This window comes from Gossypium hirsutum, chromosome D11 (genome assembly GCF_007990345.1).
Source record: "Gossypium hirsutum isolate 1008001.06 chromosome D11, Gossypium_hirsutum_v2.1, whole genome shotgun sequence".
Classification (NCBI taxonomy): Eukaryota; Viridiplantae; Streptophyta; class Magnoliopsida; order Malvales; family Malvaceae; genus Gossypium; species Gossypium hirsutum.
In genome coordinates, this window is record NC_053447.1 from 56,992,923 (window position 1) to 57,000,966 (window position 8,044).

At 34.6% G+C, this 8,044-nt stretch overlaps 1 long non-coding RNA gene across 2 annotated transcripts; it reads right to left on the bottom strand.

Moving 5' to 3' along the window:
• Positions 1 to 4,493: 4,493 nt before the first annotated feature.
• On the bottom strand, positions 4,494 to 6,337 carry LOC107928716 (uncharacterized). Of its 2 annotated transcripts, none has more exons than XR_005920638.1 (3): positions 5,905 to 6,337; positions 5,353 to 5,415; positions 4,494 to 5,210 (listed from the first exon to the last, which is right to left on the bottom strand). It is a non-coding gene; the product is annotated as an uncharacterized lncRNA (long non-coding RNA). The 2 variants fall into 2 exon arrangements; XR_001692683.2 differs by having other exon boundaries at positions 4,494 to 5,242.
• Between the last annotated feature and the right edge of the window lie 1,707 nt (positions 6,338 to 8,044).

Sequence of the window (8,044 nt, forward strand, 5' to 3'; positions counted from 1 at the left end):
TTGGAATTGCTGACGTTATTATTTTGGTTGATTCAGAAAGTACGCACAATTTTATAGGAGCAAGATGGGTGAGGCAGCTCGCTATACTCTTCAGTCAAAAACATAAGTTAAAGGTCATGGTGGTTAATAGGGGTAGTATATTCACCCAAGGTTTGTGCCATGGGGTGAGATGGGAGGCCCAAGGACTATGTTTTTTTACAGATTTCTTTGTGCTACAGGTTAAAGGTTACGATATGGTTCTGGGGGTGTAGTAGCTTCTACCATTGAGGAGCATTACTCGGGACTTTAGGGATTTTTCAATACGATTTAATCAGGAAGGAAATAAATTTTCGTTATTGGGAGCATTACGATATGGTTCTGGTCTATTATAGCTTCTCTCGAGATTGGAAGGTTGCTAGAAGTTTTTCTATTGTAGGCAATCATTAGGGCCCCTATACGCTCTTGATAGTTATAATAGACCAGGCCTCATTGCAAATTCCACCTGAACCAATTCTTAACGATTTGCTCAATCTCTTAGAGGCATTCAATGACGTGTTTCAACACCAGTTATGAAACATCCCTAACCCCGTATCTGTCTTCGGAACAGGATTACGAAGCATTACCAGAATTTACAGATCAAATAAACAGATAATTCATATCATATAGCATTTATATCAGAAATAAGTCATGATGTCCTTTATATGAGCTCCCGAGACCCAAAATACATGTTAAAAATAAGTCGAGACTAAACTGGGTACTCAGAAAATTTTTCAGAATACATTGAAAATTTCAAAAGTGCAGGGGACACACTCTCATATGGCCAACCCGTATGGCCAGGCTGTGTGTCTCACATGGTCAAGAGATACGCTCGTGTCTCAGGCCGTGTGGACATTTGAAATAGGGGCACACGACTGTGTCCTAGCCCATTTCTGAATTTATGAGCTCTCTGACTTGGGTCACACGGTTAAGCCACACGCCCGTGTGCTAGGTGATATGAATAATTTGAGCATTTTGTTTTGTAATTTTTAAGATTCATAATGTGTTTCTTGTATCTATGTTACGGCAGTATCGATCGAATCCTTCACATATAATTTCTCCGACAGAGGTTGAGATTTAGCCCGATATGTCATATAATGAAGAACCAATCAGAATCATGGCACGAGAGATCAAAGAATTAAGAAACAAAAGAATAGCCTTAGTGAAGCATCGTCACGGTATTGAGGAGGCTACTTGGGAACCCGAGGAAACCATGAGAAAACAATACCCTAACCTATTTTTTGGTAAGATTTTTGGGGACGAAAATTCCTAACGGGGGAGAGTTGTAGCGGCCCGTTTTTAGTGAAATCTGGATAGTGGTTTCGGGACCATAAATCTAAAGTAGAAAAATTAATTTTAATATTATTTTATAGACTACAGCATGATAGAATTCTGGTATAAAAATTTCGTTAAGAAATTTTACCGTTTGTATGCTCAATTTGTGGAAAATGACTAAATTGCATAAAGTGCGAAAGTTGTGTTCTATTAGCTAAAGGTGTCAAATAGCTATAGAACTTTAAAATGGAGGTCCTTAAATGGTAATTAGACCATTAAATGAGTTAGCGGATGAGCATGGTTTGGTAATTGTGCAATTTTAAAGTTAGGTAAGGGTGAATAGGTAATTAGGTAAATAAGTGAGAAATTAAATAAAAAAATAAAAAGCTTCATCTTTCTTCATCTTTATAACCGAATTTGAGAGGAAAAAACACCATTGGAGAGCTTGAAAATTTTGGATAGTTTATCCTTTGCATATAAGTGCAATTTTGTTCCGTTTTTATTTATTTTTATGTTTTCGGGTTCGTTGTAGCTTAATCTAGCTAAATAGGGGACTAATTTGCAATATGATTGAAAGTATAGGGTTTTTAATGAGATAATTTTGGTTGTTTTTAAATTTTAATGGAAGAAATCAATCATTGTTGTTAAATAAACAACTTTTGTTAAGTAAGTTTTGTTGCAATTGTCAAATAGGGATTAATTTGAGAAAGGTAAAAATTGTGTGTTAAATATGTGAAATTGTGAAATGTATGGGCTTCCATATGCATATATAGATTTCGGCTAGGCTTGGATGTAATGAAATTGCATGAATTTCATTTTTACGAGCCTAGGGACTTTGTAGAGAAGTAAAATGTTTAGGGGCAAAATGGTAATTTTGTCATAACATGAAATTTGGATTGAAATGATTAGAATAGTAATTAAATGAGTTAAAAATTGATTATATAGATCAAGAAAAGCAATATTCAAAACTAAATCGGGGAAAAGATAAAGTCATGGACTAAACAATTGTATTTCTCAGTACGAGTTTGAGGTAAGTTAGTGTAACTAGATCTTGTATTTATATTTTTTAATCAAAATATATGTATGTGAATGGTTTAATTATCATGTATAATTATCAAACGTATAACCGACAACATACGAAGAATACCAAACGCCGTTTGAACCTTAAAAATTCGTAGGATACAAATGACATTTCATTAGGGTTACCGATTCCAGCTCTTATAAGCTTGTCGACACTCAGTTCGTATGAGCTTACCGATATTCAACTTGCAGGAGCTTACCGTTTATCGCTCGTATGAGCATACATGTACAAGAATTGATGGATTACAGTTCAGTACACCTCATGTGTACCACCTGTGTATCTAACAATATTCTAAGTAGTTCAACGGGCATAGTGTTATTACGAGATTATATAAGTTTGATACGAACTATTACAGGTATTTACATGGAAATGGTTTATATATGTGATATACAGATATACTGTATAAATGTTACACGTTAATGAAATTTTATAATTGTGAAATTCATAAATGATTCTCGATTTTTATATGTATACATGGCTAACTTGGCAAATGGTTATATGATAGGCTTTGGCCAAATTGAATTGAGTTACTTACCTAAATTTATGGTTATATAGTAAGTTTAATTATATGTTTTACGAACTTACTAAGCTTAATTGCTTACTCCGTTTATTTTTTCGTATTTTATAGTGTCTCGGAAGCTCTTTTAGATTAGAAGTCGTCAAGGATCGCATCACACTATCAAACACTTATAGTGGTACTTTGGACTTTATATACCTTGGTTAAATGACATGTATAGGTGTTTTGGCTAATGTGGCCTATATGTCTTATTGTGTTTTGGCCATTTGATTTGGTTTGTATGGTGGACATATATTTTGACATGTAAATGTGTATAAATGACCTTATGATATGTGGTATATATTTGCTATATGAATGCCTTGTTTGTGAATTGGTATTTTGGGTACCAATTGATTGAAAATGAGATGTGGTAAGCATGTTAAGTTTTAGGCACAATGTCTCATATATGAGTTGACCATTTAGGTATGTTTTGGAAGTATATTTGGTATGTTTTAAAGTGGTTAATTGATGTGCTTATGGGTATCATGTTGTATGTGTGGACATTACATGTTATAAAATTGTTATTGGCTAGTTTTGAATGCCTATTTATGCTAAGGTAGTATGCACATTATGGTGTCCAGGTTGGTATTTATTTAGGTGAGAAATGTGGCTTGAAAAATGACCTATTTTTGTCCACATGGGTAGACACACAGGCATGTGTCTCAACCGTGTGTGACATACAGCCAGGTGACACGGTCGTGTTCCCCCTGATACTTTTATAGAATTCAAGTTAGTAGCTTCACACGGCCTAGCACACGGCTTGGCACACAGGTGTGTGAGGCCATTTCGAAGGGTACACAGCCTGGTACACAGGCGTGTGGGTTGGCCGTGTGACCCAAGTCAACGAGTTACATGGGTTCAGACACGAGCTGGGACACGGCCATGTGTCCCTATTTCGAATCCCCACACAGCCTGGCCACACAAGCGTGTGTCCCTTACGCATTGAAAAGTTCTCAAAGTTTTTCTAAAAATTCGTAGAGTACTCGGTTTGGTCCCGAACCATTTTTAAGGTCTATTTTGGTCATCGAGGGCTCATATTAGGGACTATATCAATAAATTTAAATGGTTTTTGATTTGAATGATAATTAAATATGAATTGTATGATTGTTTGAGTTGTAAGTGCGATAATACTCTATAACCCTATTCCGACATCAGATACAGGTTAAGGGTGTTACATCGTGTCTCAAGAGTAAAAGGGAAGTCAGTGGTAGGATCTGATCTAAAAATACAAAAGGAAATTTTTACTTTCTTTCATAACAGTTCCTTAGGGGGCCGCTCAGGCACTACTGCCACACGACATCGCATGGCAGGTTGGGTCTATTGGAAAGAGATGTCCAAAGACATAAAAAGGTGGGTGAGAGAAAGTGGTGTCTGCTAAAGGAACAAATATGATCCATCAGCTTCACTGAGACTCTTACAGCCACTGTCGATACCTTCTAAAACTTGGGCAGATATAAGCATGACTTTATAAATGGGTTACCAGTTTCATAGGGGAAGGACGCTATATGGGTAATAGTAGACCGTTTGGCAAAATATGGGCAGTTCGTGTCTTTGTCCCATCCATACTCAGTTCTAACAGTTGCTCAAGTTTACTAAGATAATATTTTCAAACTCCATGGTTTTTCGGACACCATAGTTTTCGACAGGGATAAGATCTTTGTCAACAATTTTTAGCAGGAACTTTTCACTAAGCTTGGGATAAAACTTTACCATTTAACTGCTTACCACTTGCAAACAAAAAAAAATGGAAGCCTTAAACAAATGCCTCAAATATTATTTGCGATGCATGACTGTGGAACGACCAAAGGAATTGAGTTTTTGGATGTCGTTAGCTGAATGGTAGTATAATACCACTTTCCATTTTGCATCAAGGAGATGCCTTATGAAACTTTATACGGGCAAGCACCTCCACATTATCTGACATATTTAGCTGGTTCATCGAACGTGGCCTGTGTAGATCAAAGCTTTCAACAACAAGAGGCTGCAATGAAAATGTTGCAATTCCACCTCAAATGGTTGCAGGATAGGATGAAACATTTTTCGGATAAGAGGGAGAGCGACTGGTAGTTCCAGATGGGAGAATGAGTTTATCTGAAACTCTAACCATACTGATAACATATCTTCCAGAGAGTCTTCAACCATAAGTTAGCTCCTCGTTATTTTGGGCCATTCAAAGTGGAAGCCAAGATTGGGGAAGTCACCTACCACCTCCAAACTCACGAGTGCATCCAACCTTCTATGTGTCCCAACTTAAGCGCCATGTTGGCCAGGAACCAGTTCAACCTGTACTACCAGCAATGGATTGGGATAAGACCCTTCCAAAGGAGCCAATCCGAATTATAGATAGAAGATTGGTAAAGATAGGAAACTAGGCAACGACCAAGGTGTTGATCGAATGGAAAAATTTGTTTCCAGAAGATGCTACCTGGGAGAATTTGGTTGATCTGGGACGTTGCTTTCCAACCTTCAATCCTTGAGGTCAACGATCCTGTGAACAAGGGGAGTAGTTGTTACGTGCTCTTTTTACTAGTTGATGTTATTTCTTTCTATTTTGAATAATACGGTGAGTTTGGAAACATATTAAAATACATGATTTGGTTGGTTCTGATCTTGCTGTCTGTAAATACATGGGAGTTTTGATTTTCAGGGATTGTAATAGCTCCAAGACTATTATATAAGCAGGGAAGGGTGTTGAGGACACAGTGAAAATAAATAAGTTCTATTTTATTCTCAAGTTAACATCTTTATCTTTTCTTTGTCATACCTCTTCCCTATTTCTTTCTTTTTTTTTCTTGTCTAATATTTTTTTCTACTGTAAGTTGCTGCAAATTCTTAAGTAAAATTCAACCCAGTTCTAACAATTAACATATCTACAAAGTGATGGTTGTAACAGAAGATGAATCGGTCAGTGTTGCGTTGATAGAAGAAAGTAAAGAAAGGATTAAGAAATTTGAATATGTAAGATTTAGATTCGTACCTCGAACAAAAAATCAAGCAGCACACAAAATGGCTGAAGCAAGAAAACATTTCGACTCCCCAATGTTTTGGATTGAAGAAGCACCAGAAAAAGTAACAAGAATAGTAGATTTGGATAGAGGGAGTATGGGTAGAGAAGAAGTGTTAAAATTTTCTGAGTAAAATGATGAGGATATAATAACGAAGTGCGATTAAAACTCAGAGTTGCAGAAGGGAAGAATCAGAGCCAGAATTCAAGAAATAACTTCACCAGAAATGAGGTAGATCCACTCCTTTTTCAAATGTTGATGAAGAGACGAAAGGAGGAAAGAATGAGGCTAATGGCTTCTTTACTAACCGATTTTTTTGTTTGGTTGTTATGTTCCGCTTTTTAGGATTTCTAGGGTTTTTCATTTGTGTTTTTAGGAGTTGTTCTTGTAAAGAGTTTTTTATTAAGATTAGAGGACAAGGGCCTTAAATGGCTTTTATTTTAACAGACTGTAGTAGGTGGTTTAATGAGTTTTTTCTTCTTCTAATTAATGTATCAGTAGAGATTAAGTTAAAAAAAATTTTAAAACTCAATTTTACTAAGTAGACTTGAAAACCCCAATCCAGATTTCTGTTAAACTAAAACTAATGACACGCAAACACATGTTAAAAAATTTTCAATTTCACTTAAAAATTATAAAAACTAAAAGAATCATTAAAATCCCCAAAAATCATTTAAAAATTAAAATCCCCAAAAAATTAAAGCTAAAAATATCTTAATCTAATTTTGAAAATTATAAAAAAAATAAATTATATGTATGCAAAACTTAAATTTTTTTTAAAAAAATCATAAAATTAAAAAAAAAATGGTTTGCTTGGACTTTTAGGACCATTTTACCAATAAAGGCCTATTTCCAATTTTATTTACGGAAATGGGCCACTTTTTTCATTATTTACCGGAGTGGGCTGAAAACACCAAAACGCGTCCACATAGGAGCATTATATGGGGAAATCGCTCCCTCAGGGATGTGGGCTATTTGCATGTTTAGTTCCCAAGTTTTGTGGGTTTAAGGTTTTAGGGTTTTAGGGTTGTAGTGTTAGTATTTTGTTAAAATAATTTAGGGTTTTATTTAATTAGGGTTTAAAAATTTTAAAAAATAAATTAAATTAGGTTTTAGGGGTTTTAAATAAATAAACTAAATTAGGATTTAGAGTTTTTAATAAAATTTATTAAATTAGGGTTTATTTTTTAAAAATATTTTTTGTGTTTAGCTTTTAGGGTTTTTGTAAAAGGGTTTAGGTTAAGGGTTTAGTGGGGTTTATATTGAGACGAAGGATTTTTTTTGTAACAGCCCGATTTTGGGTCTAGTCAGAACAGTGGTTTTGGGACCACAAATCCGACGAGGAAAAATGTAATGACCTGAATTTTTAGAGGTGTCGGAACGGTGATTCGAGATCACTAAATTCGACAAATGGGTAGAAAATATTATTAATTTAGTGAGTATAAGTTAAATGTGAAGTTAGGAAAATTTTTGAAATAGTGAATAGTACACTAGAAATAAATATTAGAATCGAAAATGAGGTATCGAGACCTCGGGGATTTTAAACCAAGCCATAAATATTTTTATAAATATTTATGTAGTGATAAAAAGTTAGTATTAAAGTTTCGTTAAGAAATTTTAAAGTTCCGATAATTAATTGAACAAAAAGGACTAAATTGTAACAAATGAAAAATTATGGGAAATGATTAAATAGCTTAAATGATAAAAGGAAGAGGGCTTAAAAGGTAAATAGACCCAAGTTCTATTTGGACTGGACGGCAAAGGCATGAAATCAGCAACAAAGTAAGGAGAATTAAGGGCAAAATTGAAATATTGCAAAATTTACTTAATAAAGTTAGGACCAAAGTGGAATTATCTAGATTTCTCTTTATTTTTCTGCATTCTCATCAGAAAAAACACCATAGAAGGGTTTCCTTAAGCTGGTTCTTCCTATTTTTACTGCAGGTAAGTTCAATTCTTGATTATTTCTTGAAAATTTTATGTTTTTGTGACTTTTACAACTAGGCCCACTTGTTGAATTCATTAGTTTTTGATTCTATGAAAGAATTTGAAAGTTTCTATGAATATGTGCTGGAATTATATGATGATTTAGCATGGAATTAGAGCTTTGAA